This window comes from Felis catus, chromosome E1 (assembly GCF_018350175.1).
Source record: "Felis catus isolate Fca126 chromosome E1, F.catus_Fca126_mat1.0, whole genome shotgun sequence".
Lineage (NCBI taxonomy): Eukaryota > Metazoa > Chordata > Mammalia > Carnivora > Felidae > Felis > Felis catus.
The window spans coordinates 3,364,297-3,387,637 of NC_058381.1; the positions used below are offsets into that span (position 1 = coordinate 3,364,297).

Below are 23,341 nucleotides of genomic sequence, written 5' to 3' on the forward strand. Positions count from 1 at the left end.
TAAATAAACATTAAAAAAATTTAAGAGCTCTGTGCCAGAAATGGGGTCAAAGACCAAACATACATTTTTATTATACATAACGGTATCTCAGTCCTTAACCCTGATGCCTCATGTTGGAATTGTAACCCAAGTGTGACAGACTTCAGGTCAGGAGATCACACCGCCCTTTAATGTCCAAATTCCAATAGCCCAGGGCGCCCCCGCCCCGCCCGCCCCATCACCGCCTCCCTGACCACAGACTTTTCCTGGGTTCTCCTCTGCAAGTTTTCCCGAACTCCAGAAGAGACGCGCACAAGAGCCTACACAATTTCAACTTCAAATAAACAACAAATGGTTTTGCAGTGTAAGTATTTCCTGTGCAATATTAGGAACCATGCAATATTTGGGATGTACTTATGTTAAAATATTATCTGTTGTTGATCGGGAATGCAACCGTACCACAGCATCCGGCATGTGAACTGGGAACCCTGTCCCCTCCTGGTGTCTTTCTGTGGCCCTTGTCACGTCCCCCCGTGCAGATTTCAACAATCTCCCACGGGGGGAGTAACTGGGGGAAACCCTCCCTAGAGTCTAGGCTTTTCAGACCACAAGGCTCCAAGAACGAGAAATGGTTTTTCCCTTGGAGAGTCTAAGGCGCCTTCCAAGTTCCTATTTCGGGGACCCCAGGGTGACATTTATGGGAGCATCCATTCCTTTTTGGGTAAACCCCACCCACACCCGGAAGAATGTGGTCCTGCTCTTTGTCCCCAAAGGGCATCCGAGCAATATTCTGGAATCAGCACATTTCCAAAAGTCTAGATGACACGGTTGTTCTAGAATAATGTGGCCTGGGGGAATTTTAAGGATTGACTCAGGTCATACCTATCTGTCTGCCTTTAGGGGACCTCCGCCAGCTGGCAGTGAAGATAAGCCTGTAGACATCTTTCCTGGACCCTCTGATAAGTGTCCCCAGTCTTGGACAAGACCACGTCCGTCACACGCGGTCCCAGTAGAAACAATTTGAGGCCCTGCCCTGATACAGCCCTGCCCTTGGGGAAGACACTGGTTTACATTACCATGCAGAGAAGCAAAGCTCCCCCGTTTCCCTAGCAGGGGACACGTTGACAGAATCAAAGACCCTTTAGAGGGTTTCCTTAAACGAATGCAGCAAGGTGCCGTTGGGTTAAAATCCCAGCTTCTGCCTACACAAGAGGACCACCCTTGCGTTTGAGATGGTGGTTTTCCCAACATTTGGGAAATCTAGGAGTTAGTCTTACCCAAGACTTCCCCTGCTCCCCCTGCTTGGGGAACACACCAGTGGTGATTCATCCAACTGATAGATTTTTTAATCTATCTTTGAATGCCTTGCTAGGCTTTTTGATTCAAAACATAATGGCGCTTGACATTTCAATTATAAATAGCTCTGCTGACACCAGATTCTTCAAAAACAGTTAAGTTTTCTAGGTAACGGAGGCTCATCTTTACAAAAACTGGACGCTTACTTTATTCTGGCCGTTTTGATTGGGGGGTCTGTCGGAAATGTCACAGCGCAGTGCATCATGGTTTTTTTAGTTTTCCTGTCTCCTTTGTCCCCAGGCGATCAGATGGTTTAGCACTGTTGCTGTCTGTCTTTAGTAGCCCCCTCCCTGTTATCCGTCTGTTGAGAAGGATGCATTAAAAAAGAGTAAACAGAATTTCCAGGGCTAAACACTTTTCTCACAAATACAGCTCTGGTCTTTAGCGCGAGACTTTATGAAGGTTATTCTAGGGGCTCCAAGGGTTTCCTTCTGCCTTGTGGCTTAATTTTAGATTTCCATCCTTTTGAAAGGTTAAAATTTCTTCCCTTCAGGATCATGGAGGTGTTATTTTCATGAAATCCACAAGTTCCTTTAGAAGGAGCTCCGAGCAGGCTGTAAAAGTTAGAGCCGTTGCTAAGGGAACCAGGCAAAGCTTGCCTCGTGTATAAACCTGGTTATTATATTTAAAATTCAAGCAGCAGTTGGAGATTCCTAACGGGAGAGAGAAGTCGGCTCTTGAAGAAGAAAGTAGGAAATCACTCCTCTCTCACAGAACAGGGCTGTCCCCGAGGCTCATCTTTTGTGGCCTAGAATAAACTAGGTGACTACTCTTCTCTTTGTGAAAAAAAAAAAAAAAAAAAAAAAAAAAAGGTGGAGTGATGGTGGAATTGCAATGGTGGAAGGGAAGGGAAGCCACGCCTGTGGTAGGAACGTAGGAACGTGGAAGAGGAAACATCAGCAGCCCTGTCTTCCCTGTTAGCAGTTTGCTGATTGAGGTGGGAAAGGCCGAAAGCAGACAGTCTGGAGCTATGATACCTGGTCTGCAGAGTTTTTAAAATTATTTTTAGGGAGAGAAAGTGTGAGCATGAGCAGGGGAAAGGGGCAGTGGGAGATGGCATTAAATCGCCCCTACTTCAAAAGCTCATCTGGTTCATCACACTTCATTAACCATGGCCGAAAGTAGGGACCGCAGGGGTCCTCCTCAGGGAGGCGCGGGAGTACTAACTCCTGACCCGGATGCTTTCCCACCGAATCATTTAAGGCAGGAATGTCCCTGGCAAATTTTCTCGCTTAAGAGGGCTCCCTCAGATCTAGAAAGAGCATCGTTTCCAAAGCATGTTCCGCAGAACCCTCGCCCAAGAGATGTACTAGCCGTCGCTTCTGGGTCTATGTTACGAACGTCAGTGAACATCAGGGACAAGAGCTGACTGAAAGGGGACAAATATCGTATGATCCCACTTACGTGAGGTCCCTAGAGGACTCAGATGCACACAGCTGGGAGGGGGACGGGAGTTGAAGGAGCAGCGTTGCCAGCCGGGAAGACGAAACCGTCCTGGAGAGAGAGAAGGTCATGGCCGTCACACAAGGGTGTGAGCGCGCTTAAGGCTCGCGAGCCGCGTTTCTTTCGCCTTACGTGTGCCTCGCCTCACACACGCAGAAAGAGCCGTTTCCACCATTTTCGGGGTGTCACCAAACAAACCGGCCTGAGGACGTCTGAGTCCTACCCCCTCCAGCCCCCCACACGCCCCCTTGGTCCTGGCGGAGCGCAGCGCATTCATAAAGGACTCAGAGAAGTCCTAGATTGAAGGCTGTTTAATTCAGTTTAAGTCAGGCATTTCCTCCACTGACTACAGACACTTTTCTTTTCACGGAAGACTGTTAATAGCCCGCACAATGGTGCACACTCCGGGAGCCGCTGGTGAAGAGTTTTATACTGTTCAACATCCTTCTATCGATGCCTCGCTGGATGCTGTTGGCAAGCCTAAGAGTTAGACCCGGGTGATGTTCCCCGATTACCATAAATATTACAGTCTATCAATTACTTCAGCAGTAAAGAAACGGGGGCTCAGAGAAGCCAAGTCCTGGCTCAAGTTCAGCGGCAGAGACGAGCCAGAACCCCTGTTTCTGAAACCTGGATCTGGAGAGAGCCCCGCAGGCTCCCTGCTCGTCACCTGCTACCCCTTCTGGGTGCCCGGATGTGTGAGCAAGTCCCCCGAAGAGACTCAGAACCCCGGGGCTGCTGAACGGCAGGTCAGGTGGGAGACACCACAGGTGACGGAAAGACCCCAGGATTGCGGGCTCCTGTCCCTCACAACGCAGAGCCCTTGAAGACCCGTGCTCCCAGCCTCTTCTCCTCTGTTCCTTTCTCCAAAATAGGGCAGGGGGAGTTTAGAGAGGTCCCGTCCCCTACAGCAATTCCTGAATTTTCTTGAGGGAAGACTCATCAGGGTACCGACTAAAACAGAGATGCCGGTGAACTAAGCCAGACACGGAAAGACGAATGGCGCATGATCTCGTTCATAAGTGGAATCCAGAAACCTCAGCAAACTCGTGGGAACAGAGATCAGATTTGGGGTTGCCACAGCTGGGGGTGGGAGGGATCGGGCAAAGGTGTCGAAAGGTAGAAACTTCCAGCTGTAAGGTAAATAAATACTGCGTGACTGTGGTCAACCATGCTGTATGGTATATTTGAAAGTTGCCAGGAGGGGCACCCGGGTGGCTCAGTCGAGTGAGTGTCCAGCTTTGGCCCAGGTCATGATCTCACAGTCTGTGAGTTCAAGCCCCGCACCGGGCTCTGTGCTGACAGCTCGGAGCTTGGAGCCTGCTTGGGATTCTGTATCTTCTCTCTCTCTCTCTCTCTCTCTCTGCCCCTCCCCTGCTGTGCTCTTTCTCTCTCTCAAAAATAAATAAAAATGTTAAAAATGTAAAAAAAAAAAAAAGAAAGAAAGTCGCTAGGAGAGTAGGTCCGAACATTTCTTATCACAAGGAAAAGAGAATTTTTTGGTAACTGCTTAATATTAACCCACTGCAATCAGCATTTTGCAACATATATGCACATCAAGTCATTATGCTGTACCCCTTAAACTCATACCGTGCTGTACATTAATTACATCTCAATAAAACTGGGTACATAAATAAATAATGCTGGGGCGCCAGGGTGGTTCAGTCGGTTGGGCGTCCGACTTCGGCTCAGGTCATGACCTCGCAGTTCATGGGTTTGAGCCCCATGTCGGGCTCTGCTGACAGCTCAGAGCCTGCTTGGGATTCTCTCTCTCCCTCCCTCTCTCTCTCTGCCCCTCCCCTTCTTGTGTGCTCTCTCTTTCAAAAATAAACATTAAAAAAATAAGGCTTTAAGGCATCTACTGAAATCATTGCTTCACTATATACTAACTAATTTGGGTGTAAATTAAAAAAAAATAAAGTTAAATAAAAAAAATAAGACTTCAGTCTCCTCCTCTCTAAAAAATATTAAATAATTAGTAAAATACAATACAGATTCTCAGGCCCATTCCCTGGAGACTCTGACTAGTAGGTCTGGGGCAGGACTTGGGAAGGTTTGAGTATCTCTGACCTTCACACTAAATGGGGTCAAAACAGAGCTTCTCTCTCTCCCTCTCTCTCTGCCCCTCCCCCCTCCCTCCCCAAATAAACAAATAAATAAACGTTAAAAACATTAAAGGGATCGTGGGGCGCCTAGGTGGCGCAGTCGGTTAAGCGTCTGACTTCAGCCAGGTCACGATCTCGCGGTCCGTGAGTTCGAGCCCCGCGTCAGGCTCTGGGCTGATGGCTCAGAGCCTGGAGCCTGTTTCCGATTCTGTGTCTCCCTCTCTCTCTGCCCCTCCCCCGTTCATGCTCTGTCTCTCTCTGTCTCAAAAAAAAACAAAAAACAAAAAAAAAAAAACAAAAAAACATTAAAGGGATCGTAACAGAATATCCTCTGGTTTTGTTCCCCATTGCACAGGTAGGAGGCTCAACAGAGCTGAAATGATCGTCCAGATTCACAGAGCTACTTTTCCTAACTTTTAAAACAGACACAGAAGCAAAATACTTGTTTCCTCCAGGAAAAAGATGCGGGTTCATTAGGGTTTTATGATTTTATTGTAAGTGTATTTATTTCCTTTAGAGACAGAGAGGGACAGAGCGCAAGGGGAGAGGGACAGAGAGACAGGGAGACACAGAATCGGAAGCAGGCTCCAGGCTCTGAGCTGTCGGCCCAGAGCCCAATGCGGGGCTCGAACCTCCGAACTGTGAGATCATGACCCGAGCCGGAGTCGGACGCTTAACTGCCTGAGCCACCCAGGCACCCTGGGTTTTTAGTCTTTAAAGAAAAAATGCATCTGTACGCTCCCCTCTGTCCGTCCCAGCAAACCGGCCCCGTTCCATCCCTCCTGGCCCAGGGGGAGACCCTCTTTCTCTCTAGCTTCCCTACCTCTTTCCTGCTCTTTCGGGAGGTCCAGCCACCGCGGGGAACATCCAGGCCGCCATCTTCCTTGCTGGAGACCCAACTCTGCCTGGAGCCCTGACCCAACTTGCTTCCTGCGTGTTGATGGAGGCCACACGGTGTTTGACTCTGACTTCCTTCTGAGCGCACGGCTATCTGGGGGTCCAACTATGCAGCGAGAGGGAGCCGGCAGCCCGGAGCTCTCCCACCCCGAGGAGCTCACCCCCACCCACCCCGGCTGCAGGACCTGTGCCCCAGCAGGATGAGCGAGCTGGATGAGCCTCGGGAGGCTGGGCACACGCAGGGCATTGCATTCCGCGGCCGCTTGGCAGGGCTCCGCCGGAGAGCAGGTGGAGAAGTCTGAGGACACTCAGTTCCCCAAATTCCTCTTCTGAGAGCCTCAGCAAGTTAGAGTCTTTTCAAACGAGTTAAAACCCAGCTCCTCCCCACGCACATCTACACCAGTTCTCTTTATTTTGGGTCACAGGAGCGGCGTAGCTGAGATCTAGATCCATAGATCACTGATGCTGTGGAACTAGGAACTGTCCTCCTGCCTTTGCCGGGGACGCTCTGCTCCCGATTGGGGCGAAGGAGCCTGGGATCAGAGCTGCTCTGTCCGCAGGGTCTTCCCTGAGCGGGCTTCCCCCCCGCAAGGGCCTCAATGCTGCACGGAGCCCTGGGGTCCTTGCCAGGTAGAGGGACATGGCTAGGAGCCACAGACCCGGCTTTCAACCCTGGTCTTCGGGCTGCCTGGGGATAGCGCTGCAACGGTCTGGGGCTGGTTCCCATCTGGAAAATGGGCATAATGCTATCTGGTTCACGACGTATTACACGAGAGGCTGTGTGTGCCGTGCTGGGCGCCCCGCTGAATGCCAGCAAACGGCAGAGATGATTATTTCCTTGAGCTCTTGGAACACATCTCACTTTTCCACGGCTCCCCTTTGCTACGAGGAATGCCACCAAGTACGACGAGACGGGAGCTAGACTGTGGCCATCACGGAGCCTAAGTGATGACCATCGAGAAGTAATTGATTCAATCAAGTAAAAACTCACTGCACACACACACACACACACACACACACACACACACACACAGGCCATTGGGGATCTTAATTTGTGGGTTTTCCAGTAAAATAAACTTGGGGGATGTAAGGGTACCTGGAATTTGACCCAAGAATGAGTAATTTGAATTTTTTTAAATGTTTTTTTTTGTTTGAGAGAGAGAGAGGAAGAAAGAGGGAAAGAATGAGTGGGCGAGGAGCACAGAGAGAGGGAGACACAGAATTGGAAGCAGACTCCAGGCTCTGAGCTGTCAGCACAGAGCCCAACGCGGGGCTGGAACTCACGAGCTGTGAGATCATGACCTGAGCCAAAGCTGGACGCTCAACCGACTGAGCCACCCAGGTGCCCCTAATGTTTATTTATTTTTGAAAGAGAGACAGAGAGACAGAGCACGAGCAGGGGAGGGGCAGAGAGAGAGAGAGAGAGGGAGACACAGATTCGGAAGCAGGCTCCAGGCTCTGAGCTGTCAGCGCAAGCCTGCCGCGGGGCTCGAACCCGGGAACCATGAGATCGTGACCTGAGCCAGTGTCAGATGCTCAACTGACTAAGCCACCCAGGCGCCCCCTTGCAGTTGGACTTACGCCCATACAATCACAGAGTGACCTTATCTGGCTCCTGTTTTCTCAACTCCGTCCATCTCCCATCAAACTCTGTGCTCTCACCAGACATAGCAGTTCACCCTTGTGCACCCAGGCTCTCGCTCTTCTCCCTATCACCGTGCATGTTCCTCTCCCTGGAACTTGCTCCCCTGATCCACTCAGGACTCTGGCTCCTTCTTCCAGCTCAAAGCTCCCTGTCTGCGAAGCCCCCTCTGAAGCCCACGGGGAGATGGAGACCCTTCATCGACTGCCGTGTTTTTTATGTTCCTATGATGGCGACTGTGTATCTGTTAACAAGTCTGTCTTCTCACTATGGAAGACAATTTGAGGATGAGGACTGTGACCTTTCCACTTTGAATTCCCATAACCTGCCACAGTACTTGGGCTCGGGGTCCTCACTCAAGCGAATGTAGGGCGACAAAGAGCGTAACTCGCACAAGGCTGGAAAAGTTGAAGCGATACCTGAATTGGAGGACAGAAGCAACAGAAAGCCAGGAACCGGATAAGAGGCCATGACGACATTTCGGGGCAGACAGAGGCAGGTCTGAATAAGGGCGAGGGGCTGAGGCTTGGGAAGGAGGGCACATTGTTGAGGGACGACGCACGGTTAGAACGATCAGGACGCTGAGGTTGGACAGAGCCAAAAGTGTGACCAGGAGCCGGGAATTCTCATGGAATTTTCAATGCTTTTACGTGTTTTGTGTCATTTGCAAACATCGCAAGGGATGTTCCTGTGAAATATAAATGAATTATTACAGGGTCGCCGATGACTGTTGTAGAACCAGCTGAGGTACCTGAGCCAAGTCTTTGTCACTGTCTTGTCGCCTGTGAAATGGGATCATCATGGTGGCCCCCCTCCACCCCTGCCTTGGGGCTGTGGTAAGGATTCAGTGAGTTAACCCTTGGGACGCTCTTGGAGCAGCGTCTTGCACACAGTCGATGCTCCACAACTGTTGGCTGTTTGAAATATTATTATTCACACATTCCCATCTCAAGAGGCACCCATTCATCCCTGTATCTACGTAGCTCCCTACTTGTGACAAAAAGTCACTAGTCATTCAGTGGCTCCCGGAGACTTGCATGGGGCAACTCATCGAAGGCTTTCTGAAGGGTGTGGCTGGGGGACTGAAGGCCACATAGATGGAGAGAAAGGAGGCCACCCCAAGCAAGAGCCACTCATGTCCCAAGAGGAAGGGCAGGATGCTATTTTTTCCACATGGCTGCCAATGGGCAAGCCTCCCAACGTGAGTTGAGAGGGAGAGACTGGAACTTGAACCCCTCTCGTTCTTCCAACCCGCCATTAATCCCACCATCTTGCTCATGACAAAAGTGAACATATCACAGGGTTTTGATTCTGTCCTCTTACCCAGAACAAGGGTGAGAGGTGCCACTGTCTCGATCAAAGCTGCTATTGGTCCCTCCTTGTGAACGGAGGTTCAAACGTCAGAGACTCCGTGGAGCTATTCTGGAACTCTCCATCCATTCTGCCCTTGCCTTCAGACTTGCCTGTCTCAGTCCTCCGGGACAGGACTCTGACGCTGTAAGGTCTTTGGTTAGCACTGCCATGTTTTGAGGGGGTCACACAGTTAATGCCTTTGTGTTGGAACAAGGTCTCCACTGTGCCTCTCTGGGTGAAAACAAAATCCCTGAGACACAGAGCTGACTTCCAGAAAAGACTCCCGTGCTAAGTCAGCCAACAGACTCCAGAGCTAATCGGAACCAGATGTGAGTTCTTTCACTGAAATATATTGCAGATCACAGATTTATTTTTTGAGAGTACCTATAATAACAATTAAAATCATAAAATGTGTTTTCCCTAGATATTTTCTCCTAGTCAACCAAGCAATATAGTCTGATAAGTTGGGGCTAACCTGTGCCAAAACCAACATATTTGCTTTGTTAGAAATCTGCAGAATGTGTCTGTCTGCGGAGGTGTGCTGGTCAGACTAGGGACAGCCGCCAACATGCAAACAGTTTCCTAAAATATCCGTGCACGCAGGAATGATAAGCAGACTACACGGGTTTGCGGCTGGGAGATGGGGAGAGAGAAAAGCCGGGGGGAGAGGCACACAGGAAGCGGCATTAAGCATAATTCGCGTAATGTGGCGATACTTCCTGCGTTTACAAAACGGGGTCTCCCAAAGAGCCCAGCGGCCCATGACTTTCTCCGCACCGGCATCTGTCCCAAGGTCAAACACTGGGCTCACTGGCCACCCCTGGGAAGCACAACTAGGAGATTCACCAGGTCATCCCGCCAGCAGGAGTCTTTTACCGAGGCTCAGTTTTGTTTTGTTTCGTTTTGAAGATGTGTTCCGCTTTCCCAGGAGCTGATCCCCCGGCCCCCCGAACAGCCTACTCAGCCAGCTGGGGTCAGCTGGCCCCGCTTGGGTCCCTACTTTAGGGACAGTGACCCAGCATGCAACTTGAAACACCAGCAAGCAGGGGCCTCCCGGGCCCCGCACCGTCCGGCCCTGGGGGCCTGTTGCTTGACTTGCTGGCATTCAGTTCTATTCCTCTGTTTCCCCTCCTTCCCACCTCCAGTCACAGCCCCTTGTCTGTATGTTGTTGTTTCCACACCCGCTATGGTCTTTCATGACTACTTTCTGTTCTCCCTGCTTTTGGTAACAGCCACCCACCTCCATATAGAAGAGCAGCGCTCCCACTCTCAGCCCTGGGTCCCACTGGGGTTGATGACACCCGCCCCTAACCCCACGCACATGCCCAGGCACCTTGGGTGGCACACACCCTCAGCCTGGTCAAAGGATTAATGATGGCTTCGGTGAAGGCGTGTGATCGGTGACGGTTTTAGACTTCAGGTCCTTTCTTTTAAAATGTCCCCTTTTGGGGGCTGCCTGGGTGGCTCAGTCGGTTGAGCATCCAACTTCAGCTCAGGTCACGATCTCGCGGTCCATGAGTTCGAGCCCCGTGTTGGGCTCTGGGCTGACGGCCTGGAGCCTGCTTCCGATTCTGTGTCTCCCTCTCTCTCTGTCCCTCCCTCGTTCATGCTCTGTCTCTCTCCGTCTCAAAAATAAATAAACGTTAAAAAAATTTTTTTTAAATGTCCCCTTTTAGGGGCGCCTGGGGGACGCAGTCGGTGAAGCATCTGACTTTGGCTCAGGTCATGATCTTATGGTTCATGGGTTCGAGGCCCTCACTGGGCTCTGTGCTGACAGCTGGGAGCCTGGAGCCTGCTTTGGATTCCTCGTCTCCCTCTCTCTTTGCCCCTCCCCTCCCCACCCTCTCTCTCCCAAAAATAAACATTAAAAAAAAAAAGTTCCCTTTTAGGGGCCCCTGGGTGGCTCAGTCGGTTAAGCATCTGACTCTTGATTTCAGCTCAGGTCATGATCTCGTGGTTCGGTTTATGGGATTGAGCCCTGAGTCGGGCTCTGGGCTACCAGTGTAGAGCCTGCTTGGGATTTTTTCTCTCCCTCTCTCTCTCTGCTCCCCCCTTGCTTGCTCTCTCTCTCAAAATAAATACATCATCATTAAAAAAAAAAAAGAAATTATTTAAAAACAATAAAAATAAAAAATAGTTTTCAAATAGTTAATACATTCACACGGTTCGAAAAAAAAGTAAAGCTTAATAAGCTAAAGAAAATAAAATAGGGGGGCGCCTGGGTGGCTCAGTCGATTAAGCGTCCGACTTCACCCGGGTCACGATCTCGCGGTCCGTGAGTTCGAGCCCCGCGTCGGCTCTGGGCTGACGGCCTGGAGCCTGCTTCCGATTCTGTGTCTCCCTCTTTCCCTGTCCCTCCCCCGTTCATGCTCTGTCTCTCTCTGTCTCAAAAATAAATAAACGTTAAAAAATTTTTTTTTTTAAAAATAGGGACCTATGAGTCTCTACGTTAAAAAACGAATGCACTGAAAATCTGAGATGGCACAGGACATTTTACATAGTCTCAGAGGACCTCCCCACGAAACACCCGTTCGTTACAAAGGGATAAAGAGTAATTTTACGGAGGAGAACCTTGGCAGACAACACCTTAATGAAGCCGTTAGAGTTGATGACCTCATCAGCGACGCGACAAATCAAAATCACGTGCCACCTGACGGGATGAGATGTGAGAAGGTCACAGATCACTTCGGTGACGGCCCTGCCGGAGATTCCAGAACCCAAATCTAATCGTGAGGAAACGTCAGGCGCACCCAAGTTGAAGGACCTTCTCTAGGGCTACTGGCCTATAATCTCCACGTCCTCGAGGGCTGAGAAGGCTCTTGAGGACTGTTCTAGGCTCTCGGGGACTGTTCTAGACCGAAGGAGACCAAAGACACCTACACAGTCATGCGTGATTATGAACCGGATCCTTTCATTTCTAGGAAGGACGTTGTTTGGCCCTTGGCGAAACGTGAATGGCGGAAACGGGTCTAATGTTAATTTCTGGTTTTTATTGATCGTATCGTGGCTATGTCAGAGAAGGTCCTGGCCGTAGGGGATCCACCAGGGATGATGGAGACATCCTATCAGCAACTTATTCTCTTTTCTTTTTAAGTTCATTTATGTATTTCTGAGAGAGAGAGAGAGAGAGAGAGAGCGCGCACAAGCTAGGAAGGGGACACAGAGAGAGAGGGAGACACAGAATCCGAAGCGGGCTCCAGGCTCCGAGCTATCACTGCAGAGCCCAACGTGGGGCTCAAACCCACGAGCCGTGAGATCATGACCTGAGCTGAAGTCGGACGCTCAACCGACTCAGCCACCCAGGCGCCCCTCGGCAACTTATTCTCAAATGGCTCAGGAAAAAAAAAAAAAAAGTTTTTTGCTTTTTGATTTTTTTGCCTTGTTTTGGTTTTTTGGTTCATTTGTTTTTCGTTTTTACCATACCTGCCGCTTTCATATAAAGTGGAGATTGTTTCAAAATAAAAACAATTGTTTGAAGCTACCTGGTAGAAATGTTGCCTCTGATCCCTGACCCCCTCCCCCTCCCCCTCCCCAAGAGTAGGCAACCATATAGCCTGGTGTATTCTCTAGAGATCCTCTCTCTCCTGTACGTGTAAGAATGAAGAAGTCAATGCCCATGGTTTAAGAGGCACTGTTTGCCACCAGGTTCTCTGAATCACAATCTGCTAGAGGGTCTTAAAACTTTGCCGGGGCTCAAGCCCCAGTCCTGGGTACCTTGTCCCTCATCCCCATGGCCCTTGGGGATTCCCAGTGTGGCGTGTGAAACATCTGGCTCACAGCTGACCCTTTCCAAGTCACCCTGCACTCTTGGTTAGCGCTCTTTATCTCCTCCGTCATCAAAAGTCACACAGCTTTGCAGAAATGAAAGGGACTCCGGCTCACATAGCTCATCGGTCCAAGGCCACCAGCCCATGGGAAACATATAACACGGAAGAACCTCATTTGGGGACACGGAGGGACGCTTAGATTTTTTTTTTTTTTTTGAGTGCGATATTTCGAAGAGTTCAACGCATCCAAACGTTGAATAACATTAGGTTACTTGAAACAGATAGAGTCACTGACGAACAAGTTTTCACTCCAAGTGAAGAGGGAGACAAGGAAGGAAACAGGGCTGAGAGAGAAAAAGGTTGAGAGAAAATTTCCGGCGCATCCTCAGAGGCCAGCGGCCCTGTCAACGGTCCTGACAGGACCGGCTTCCCGTTGGCTTCTTGTGCCCTAACCTGGGGGGTGGAGAGAGGGAATTTCTCCTTTTGAGACTGAGTCACGGAGGCCTTTCCCACAGTAGAGCTTTCTCTGTACCTCATCTGTGGTGATTTCTCATCGACTCCCAGCTCAAGAGCCAAATTACCATTCCTCAGGAAGGAATGCCTAGTGTACAGATTCTCTCCTGTCAGAGGCCCGTCTCTAGGTCAGGCCCTTGGTACAGACGCTTCCTGGTGTACGAGTTCCTCCCAGACACGGCCTGGGATTTTCCACCGCACGGCTCCTCTTTGCGGCTCCCATCATGGCTGACCCTCCTGCCAGTTCACACTGCTGTCATCCCCTGGCTGGGAACCAACTTGGCCTTTCAGGGACCTCGCTCCTCAGGGAAGCAGGGCCTCTTTGTTTCGGTTTTTCATCGGGCAAATGTGTTCGGGAAGCCCTCTGGGTGCCCGGCGATGGCGAAATGCTGAGGCTGCCGTAGGGCACCAAGATGGCGCCCCGTAGCCGTGGCCCCTTCATGGGGCCCGTCGGAGGGCACGGGAGGCCACGATTTAAACCACACATTCAAATATTTCATTACCAGGGTAGCCGGTGCCCTGACAAAGTATCACGTGAGAGGCTCCTGACTTAGGTTGAAGACGAGATATCGGAAGGGAGAGAAGAAGGATGATGGGGAGTTAGCCGGGGGTGTAGGAGACGGAGGAGAACAAGGAATCGCTGAAACATTTTCCACAAAGAAGGTTACGTGACCCAATTTATGTTTTTTTAATGCTTATTTTTTTTTTAATTTTTTTTTCAACGTTTTTATTTATTTTTGGGACAGAGAGAGACAGAGCATGAACGGGGGAGGGGCAGAGAGAGAGGGAGACACAGAATCCGAAGCAGGCTCCAGGCTCTGAGCTGTCAGCACAGAGCCCGACGCGAGGCTCGAGCCCACAAACTGAGATCATGACCAAACTGAAGTCGGATGCTTAACCGACTGAACCACCCAGGCGCCCCTAAAGTACCTTTAAAATTTTTTTTTTAATGTTTATTCATCCTTGAGAGAGAGAGAGAGAGAGAGAGAGAGAGAGAGAGAGGTAAGCATGAGTGGGGGAGGGGCAGAGAGACAGGGAGACACAGAATCCGAAGCAGGTTCCAGGCTCCGAGCTGTCAGCACAGAGCCAGATGTGGGGCTCAAACTCATAAACTGTGAGATCATACCTGAGCCAAAGGTGGATGCTTAACCAACTGAGTCACCCAGGCACCCTGACACAATTTATGTTTTTAACAGATTGTTCTTTTTTTTTAAATGTTCATTTGAGAGAGAGAGAGAGAGAGAGAGAGAGAGAGAGAGAATATGAACAGGGGAGGGGCAGAGAGAAGGGGGGAGAGAGAATCCCAAGCAGGCTGCATGCTGTCAGTGCAGAGCCTGATGCAAGGCTCGATCTCACAAACCGTAAGATCATGACCTGAGCCGAAATCAAGAGTCTGATGTTCAACCGACTGAGCCACCCAGGCGCACACCCCCCTCCTCCGCCCCACAACAGGTCATTCTTTTTTTTTTTTTTTTTTAATGTTTGTTTATTTTTGAAAGAGGGAGACAGAGAGCAAGCAGGGGAGGGGCAGAGAGAGAGGGAGACACAGAATCCAAAGCAGGCTCCGGGCTCTGAGCCGTCAGCACAGAGCCCGACGCGGGCCTTGAACCCACAAACCGTGAGATCGTGACCCGAGCCGAAGTCAGACGCTTAACCGACTGAGCCACGCAGGCGCCCCTCATTCTTAATAAGAAGATAACCCAATTTTAACGAGCAGAAGACTTAAACAGACGCTTCCCTGAAGATACGTAGATGGCAAATAACGCATATGAAAGGGTGCTCAACATTATCAGGCGTTAGGAAAATACAAATTAAAGCAACAATGAAATATTCCGCCAGAATGGCTGTGATGAAAAAGAGTGACGATAACCAAGTGCTGACAAGGACATGAAGGAAATGAAACCCTTAGTCCTTGCTTGTGAGAATTACAACCATACAGTCACTTGTGCAAACAGTTGGGCAGATTCTTAAACATCTTTCTTCTTTTAATGTTTATTTATTTATCTTGAGAGAGAGAGAGAGTAATAGCGGGGGAGAGAGGCAGTGAGAGGGGGAGAGAGAATCTCAAGCAGGCTCCACGCTCAGCACAGAGGCCGACGTGGGGCTCGATCCCACAACCATGAGCTCATGGCCTGAGCCGAAATCAACAGTGGGGCGCTTAACTGCCTGAGCCACCCCAGGCACCCCAGATCCTAAAAGTCTTAACAAACTCACCAGATGACTTGGCAATCCCATTCTGAGGTCATACACCCCAGAGGAATTAAAGCGTGTGCTCATACAAAGTCTCGTATCAAAAGTTCACGGTAACGACTTTCGTAATAGTCCCAAACTGTAAACAACCCAAATGTTTTTGTCAGCTGATGAAACATAAACAAAACGTGGGATAAGCATACGATGAGAGACGACTCAGTAATGGCATGAACACGACGTCAGGGTGAAGGACTGATGTATTCTACAACACAGAGGCCCCTCAGAAATCGGGCGCTGACCGAAAGAAACCGCGCTTATGTTAAGACTACATAGGGTACGGCTTTATTGATATGAACTTTCTAGAAAAGACAAAACTATAGAGCCAGAAAGCAGATCAGTGGTTGCCTAGGGCTGGCGGCGGGAGCAAGGCACGAGATAAATCTTTGGGGTGACGGGAAAAATTCTAGAAACTGGACTCTGGTGATGGCTGCACGGCTGTCTAAGTTTTACTAAAACTTGTCTGACTGCCCCTTTAAAATGGGTGGGTTTTACGATATGTAAATTATGCCTTCATAAAGCTACTTAAAAAGAAAAAATATTTAAAAATCATTGGGGGGCAGAGTTAAAGATAGAAGACGATTTGGAAGTCTCAGAGTTCAGAGTACCTTCTCTGGTGCTTTGTTCCTTAGACTCTCGTCTCCAGAAGTCAACCTCCCTTAAAAACTAAGCCCCAAACCACCTCTCTGTAGAAAAGGCCAGAACACTACCACATTCTTACACACTCTGATTCAGCAGACAAAGAGAATGGCACGAGGAACCCACCACAATTAACAAAGGCACTCAGGGCGTGTTGACCGCACAGCGTGTCTAAGAAGAGTGGGTGCGTACCTGCGTCATAGTCGCACGACAAAGGGTCAATTCTAGCGTTGCTTGGCCGAGACAAACGATGATAAAAAGCAGTTGGTCTTAAAGAGAAGTTGCAAAGTCCCTCTTCGGTAACAGAAAAGTTGTTCCTAATTTTTAAATTGCAGTCCCCGCTGCCGCCCCCTCAAAGTTTCTAAATTCATAGACTCTCTTCTCCACCCCTCCTTACCCTGGTATTCCTCACTGCATCTAGCAGAGGGAAGGCAATGGCAAACATATATCAAGGACCAAGTGGTTGAGTTTTAGAATGTCTCTAATTCCACCCCCACCCCCCACCCCACTGTCTGTCCCTTCTTCCCCTCAATCCATCTTTCCAATGTTGGTTCTATTTTTGGTATCACCCTTTTCTTCTCCTGGGTTCTGTTATTGTTGGGTGGCCCTGGTTGTTGGGGCCTGGGCCAAGAGTATAAATGGAGGCCTGGTCTGTTATATGTCTAATTATTTAGAAATTGCAAACCAGGGGCGCCTGGGTGGCTCCGTCGGTTAAGCGTCTGACTTCGGCTCAGGTCACGATCTCACGGTTCGTGGGTTTGAGCCCCGCATCTGGCTCTGTGCTGACAGCTCAGAGCCTGCTCGGGATTCTGTGTCTCCCTCTCTCTCTGCCCCTCCCCCACTCATGCTCGGTCTCTTTTTCTCTCAAAAATGAACAAACATTAAAAAACACCCTTTTTAAATTAAAAATAAAAAAAGAAATTGCAAACCAGCATGTCAAATTGTTCAATAAAGTATGTGCCACCCTTGAGGGCACGGACCCAGGCAGCCCTTGAAGTGGGCTTGGGGCCAACTGGGCGGGTCATTTTGGAGTCCCAGTACCGAAAGTGTGGTCTACTAGGGAAGAGGGAAGGACAAGTTCTTCTTGGCTGAGAGGAATCCTTTAACCTTTGGGAGGAGGGCTGGAGGTTGGTGGGGGGCCGGGGCGGGGGGGGTGCTGTTGTCTTGGCCCAAGGGCAGTACTGATTGTCTCGATAGATTATATGAATAGATTTCCTGATATTCATCCATCCTCGTGATTCTGGAATGAACCCTGCTTAGTCATGCTTTTTTATATACTGCTGGATTCCATTTGCTAATGTTCGACATAGGAATTTTCCATCCATATTCAGAAGTGACATTGATCCCTAGCCTTCTGTATTTGTGCTAACGTTGTTGCGTTTTGATATCAGGGGTGTGCTAGTTTTGTTAATTGAATTGGGAAGCCTTCCATCTTTTTCCGTGTTCTGTAACAGTGCTTTCTTTTCCTCTTAATATGCGAGGCATTTGTAAAAACATTCCCACTGTGAAGAATTCAAACCATACCGAAAAAGCAAAAATTCTCCTTGACTCTCCCTTCAAATCCTAAGCCCCTGCCAGAAGTGACCACATTACCCATTTGCTGGGTTTTCTTCCAGAACATTTCATTTCCATCCATACATGTACCTATATATAACATGGTGCCTTTTTTTTTTTTTTTACATAAATGGGATTAGGGGCGCCTGGGTGGCGCAGTTGGTTAAGCGTCCGACTTCAGCCAGGTCACGATCTCGCGGTCCGTGAGTTTGAGCCCCGCGTCAGGCTCTGGGCTGATGGCTTGGAGCCTGGAGCCTGTTTCCGATTCTGTGTCTCCCTCTCTCTCTGACCCTCCCCCGTTCATGCTCTGTCTCTCTCTGTCCCAAAAATAAATAAACGTTGAAAAAAAATTAAAAAAAAAATAAATAAATGGGATTAAATTCTACATACTGGATTGTAGGCTTTAGGTTCTATGTGTTTTTTGTTTGTTTTTACTTAACAACATTATATCTTGGAGAATTCATCATGATGTCAGTACATAGAGACCCATTTCATCCTTTTAAGATTCTATAGAATGTATGTATTTATTTAAAAATATTTATTTTTGAGAGAGTGTAAGCAGGGGAGGGGCAGAGAGAGGGGGACAGAGGGTCTGAAGCAGGCTGTGTGCTCTCAGCACAAAGCCCGACGTGGGGCTTGAACTCATGAACTGCAAGATCGTGACCTGAGCCGAAGTCAGACGCTCAACCGACTGAGCCACTCAGGTGCCCCTTATTTATTTTGAGAGAGAGAGAGAGACCCAGAGACAGAGGGAGAAAGAGATAATCCCAAGAGGGCTCTGTGCTGTCAGCACGAAGCCTGACCTGGGGCTTGAACTCACACACCCACGAGATCATGACCTGAGTCCAAAATCAAGAGTTGGATACTTAACCGACTGAGCCATCCAGACATTCCTAGAATAATTTATAGTATGGGTATTTTTAATATATATATTTTTAGACAGAGAGAGCAAGAGGGAGAGAGGGGCAGAGGGAGAGAGAGAGAGAGACAGAATCCCAAACAGGTTCCACACTGTCAGCACAGAGCCCAACACGGGGCTCGATCTCACGAACTGCGAGGTCAGGAGCCGAGCCGAGAGATCAAAAGTCAGACGCTTAACCGACTGAGCCACCCAGGCGCCTCTGAAAACGCTTTTCCTGATGCCCTGTTCTTGTTGTGTCTAAAACTGTGGTACACAGTAGGCACTCGAGAAACATTCACGGAATAAACAGGTGAACGAAAGACATTTTTGTAAACGGCTCTTTGGATGAACGGATTCTTCAGATTAGGTACCAAGCGGCGGGGCTCTCGAGGTGGGGGGGGGGGGACGGGGGCAGGCATTACAACTTCAGTAGATACTGTCCGATATCTCCAGACCCCCAGTCCGACCAATCTACAGTTCCAGTAATACCTGAGAGAATTCGCTTCCTCTGTGGTCAACATTTGCCATGAACACACTTGACTCTTTGTTCAATTTATGAGTGAAAAACAAAAAGGTATCTTACTGCTGTTCTAACTTGTTCTTCCTTGACCATATTTTTATTTCTTGGCCACGTGGAAATCCTTATCTGCGAACTACTGTTCCCATTTCCCCCTGGTCATTGCTGGTACTTTTCTTACGGACTTGTTGGAGAGTTTTCTTTATTTTGGAAAAACATGTGGCCAGCATTTTCTCCTAACCTGTAGCTTTTGACTTAATTTTGTTTCGCCGCATTAAATACATTCTGTTTTTTTGTTGTTGTTGTTTTTTTTTATTTTATTTTTGGGACAGAGAGAGACAGAGCATGAACGGCGGAGGGGCAGAGAGAGAGGGAGACACAGAATCGGAAACAGGCTCCAGGCTCTGAGCCATCAGCCCAGAGCCCGACGCGGGGCTCGAACTCACGGACCGCGAGATCGTGACCTGGCTGAAGTCGGACGCTTAACCGACTGCGCCACCCGGGCGCCCCTACATTCTGTTTTAATGAGTCAAACTTGTGAATTTTTCCTTTATGCTTCCCCGCCCCCCCCAATTTGCATCTTGTCTAATATCAGACTCACCGCTGTGGATAACGAGACATTTTCATACTCAGGGAGCGCCTGGGTGACTCTGTCGGTTGAGCGTCCGAATCTCGATTTCGGCTCAGATAGTGATCCCAGGGTTATGGGATGGAGCCCTGCATCGGGCTCCATGCTGAGTGTGGAGCCTGCTTTAGGTTCTCTCTCTCTTTTCCTCTGCCCCTCTCCCCTGCTCACTCTCTCTCTTAAAAAAAAAAAATTAAGGGGCGCCTGGGTGGCGCAGTCGGTTAAGCGTCCGTCTTCAGCCAGGTCACGATCTCGCGGTCCGGGAGTTCGAGCCCCGCGTCGGGCTCTGGGCTGATGGCTCAGAGCCTGGAGCCTGCTTCCGATTCTGTGTCTCCCTCTCTCTCTGCCCCTCCCCCGTTCATGCTCTGTCTCTCTCTGTCCCGAAAATAAATAAATGTTGAAAAAAAAATTAAAAAAAAATTAAAAAATATTTTCACAGTCATAAAGATTACGTTTTCAAATAATAGTCTTTATTAAAATTTTTTCTTAATGTTTATCTTTATTTTTGAGAGAGAGAGAGAGAGAGAGAGAGAGAGAGAGAGAGAGAGAGAGAAACAGAGCATGAACAGGGGAGGGTCAGAGAGAGAGGGAGACACAGAATCCGAAGCAGGTTCCAGGCTCTGAGCTGTTGGCACAGAGCCCGACGTGGGGCTCGAACTCGTCAACTGCGAGATCATGACCTGAGCCGACGTCGGACGCTCAACCGACCGAGCCACCCAGGCTCCCCACAAATGAGAGTCTTTCAATACTGACTATAGACTTTTATTTAAGAGGACAGAAAGGAGCTCTCTTTCTTTTCATTGTAGTGGAACGTGGCTTGCTTTATAAACCACATAAGGGACTTAGCCTAGGTCCCGATGTCACAGAGCATCTTTGTGTTTTAGCATCATCTGTCCGTTAGTCCTCTCTTGTTCACGGATAGACTCACAAAGTATGAAAGTGACCTGTGCGACAACAGGCTTAGGTCTTGTAGTAGAAGTCTGTTCTTTCTTACAGTCAGACTCTTGGCTCCCCGGTCTAAACTTTCAAGCCGGCAAGTTGAACCTCTTTTATCTCCCCCCCCAACAATGCCGTTCTAGTCTAACTTAGTGCTAGGTGCTCAGTAGCTGTCTGGTAACAACTCCTCCTCCCCTCCCTTCCTCTCCCTGCCCCCCTCCCTCCTGCCCTCTTTCTTCCTTCTTTCTCTCCTTCCTCCTTCCCGCCCTCCTATCTTACCTTCCTCCTTTCCTCCTTATTCCCTTCCCTCCTCTGTCTCCTCCTCCTGTCCCTCCTCCCCTCCCTCCACCCCTCCCTCTTCCTCTCCCTCCTCTCCTCCTTCTCCCTCCTCCCATCCCTCTTCCTGTCCCTCCTCCCCTCTTGTGTCCCCTCCCACCCCCTCTCCTCCTTCTCTCTCCTCCTCTCCTTCCTCTCCTCCCTCCTCCTCTCCCTGCTCTCTCTCCTCCTCTGGGATAATCAGCAGCCCTTTTTGAGAAAAGCCCAACTATGGGGTCAGTGGTTCTCAACCAGGGGATACACAGCAGAATCAACAGAGCAACTTAAAAAAAAAAAAAGAGGCTCCGGGCTCTACCCTACATTTGCCGAACCAGAACCACTAGGGGCAAGGCCACGGATTCTGAAATGTTGCACATCTCCCCAAGTGACGCCGATGCGCCTCGAGGGCTGAGAAAACCCAGGTCCTGAATCCAAACGTATGCTTTTGGGGCGCCTGGGTGGCGCAGTCGGTTAAGCGTCCGACTTCAGCCAGGTCACGATCTCACGGTCCGTGAGTTCAAGCCCCGCGTCGGGCTCTGGGCTGATGGCTCTGAGCCTGGAGCCTGTTTCCGATTCTGTGTCTCCCTCTCTCTCTGCCCCTCCCCCGTTCATGCTCTGTCTCTCTCTGTCCCAAAAATAAATAAACGTTGAAAAAAAAAAATTAAAAAAAAAAAAAAAACAAACGTATGCTTTTACCCTCGAGGGACAGCTAAGGCACTCAGCGAGGACACAGTCAGCCGACGTGGCTAATTCTACAGGACAGATGACCCCGTTTCTTCAACGATAACAACAGAACGACATGAAAACCAAAGCGTCATAAACGAAAAGACCCAAAACATCTCACCCTGAGGCCGCGCGCAGACCTTGTCTGGACCCCGAGCCGAACAAGGCCAAAATAGGCATTTCTGAGGCAACCAGACGAAACAGAACACGGATTATTTTATCTGAAGGAATGACGGTTGGTTTTGTGGGATGTGATGACCGTATGATGGTTGTGTTAAAAACAAAACAAAACAAAGTCCTTATCTGCTAGAGATAAAAACTGACGTATTAATGGGTGAAATAATATATCTGAAATTCCCTTTAAATATTCCAGGAAAAAAACCCAAAACAAACAACCCGCATGTGAGGGGGTCATCAGGCAAGAGCTCGAGTGTTGCTAAGTGTTGAAACAGGGAGGTTGGTATGAGGGGGTTCTCTGTACTGTTTTCTCTGCTTCTGTCCATGTTTGAAAATTCCAAAGGGGCACCTGGGTGGCTCAGCCGGTTAAGCATCTGACTCTCCTTCTCTGCTCGGGTCACGATCTCGTGGCTCGCGGGTTCACCACAGGGAAGGAAGAGAGGCAAGAACCCTGGGAGTCTGGCCTCCATGAAACGGGAACAGGTTTGTTGTTGTTGTTGTTTTAAAGTGTGTTTTTATTTATTTTGAGAAAGATAGAGAGAGCCAGTGGGGCAGGGGCAGAGAGAGAGAGAGAGAGAGAGAGAGAGAGAGAGAGAGTGTCCCAAGCAGACTCCACGCTGTCAGCCCAGAGCCCGAGGCGGAGCTCGAACCCACGAACCGTGAGACCGTGACCTGAGCTGAAATCGTGTCAGACGCTTAAACGACAGAGCCCCCCAGGCGCCCCAAAACTTGGTTTTCTTGATTTTTAACTTAAGCATAAGACGATAAAGCATAAGACCTAAATTCCTCCTCCTTCCGATTTTGCTCAAAAGAAGGTAGAGGGGCACCTGGCGGGGCGGGGGGGGGGGGGGGGCTCGGTCGGTTGAGTGTCTGACTCTTGATCTCCGCGCAGGTCATGCTCTCACGGATTGTGGGTTCAAGCCCTACCTCGGGCTCTGGGTTCACAGCGTGGAGCCTGCTTGGGATTCTGCCTCTCCCTCTCTCTCTGCCCCTAACCCACTCACATTCTGTCTCTGTCTCTCTCAAAAATAAATAAACATTAAAAACAACAACAACAACGCAGAGGCAGGCTTTGAGACCCACTCGTCAGCAGCCCACGGCGGAGGGCATCTCTCTGCATGGCCTCAAGCACTCTCCCAGAACTGGTCTTGCCTGGGTTGGCCTTGACATCCCCCCAAAGACGGCCAGGAATAAGTCTGGTGTGTGCCTACCAATCGTGGTTTATAGGCACGCACGCTCTGGAATTGTATTCCAGTTCCCACACGCGGTTAGTGACCTTGGCCAAGGGACTTAGCTTCTCTGGGCCCCAATTCTCTCATCTTTGAAGTGGACAGGGTAGCAGAAGCAAGTGAAAAAACACGTCTTCGGCACCCAGCATCGTCATTGTCCAGTTGTGTCCCTACTGCGTAAATGATCTCACTGGTCTTTATAAAACTCGCCTGGCTCCAGACCCTGTGGTGGAAGAGACTGGGGTTTTAAGAAACTGGGAGGGTCGAGGAATGGGCTCTGGTAATTCAGGGCAGAGACGGGCGGGAGTCAGGATTCTTACTACCAGTCTGGGACTCGTCCTTCCTGACCAGCTAGGTCCCGTCTGCCTCCTGGTCAGTGGCTTTGCTAGGGGGACCTAAGGCTGGCCCGGCCTGCGATCAGGA

The 23,341-nt window shown here is 49.5% G+C and overlaps 1 long non-coding RNA gene across 1 annotated transcript in view; it reads right to left on the reverse strand.

Moving 5' to 3' along the window:
* Positions 1 to 238: 238 nt before the first annotated feature.
* Positions 239 to 23,341, reverse strand: part of LOC109494175 — a 46,197-nt gene continuing 23,094 nt past the window's right edge. Inside the window, exons 5-6 of the long non-coding RNA XR_006589598.1 lie at positions 2,740 to 2,829; positions 239 to 1,636 (exon numbers count right to left, since the gene is read on the reverse strand). This is a non-coding gene — a long non-coding RNA (uncharacterized LOC109494175). The remainder of the gene's footprint in view (positions 1,637 to 2,739; positions 2,830 to 23,341) is intronic.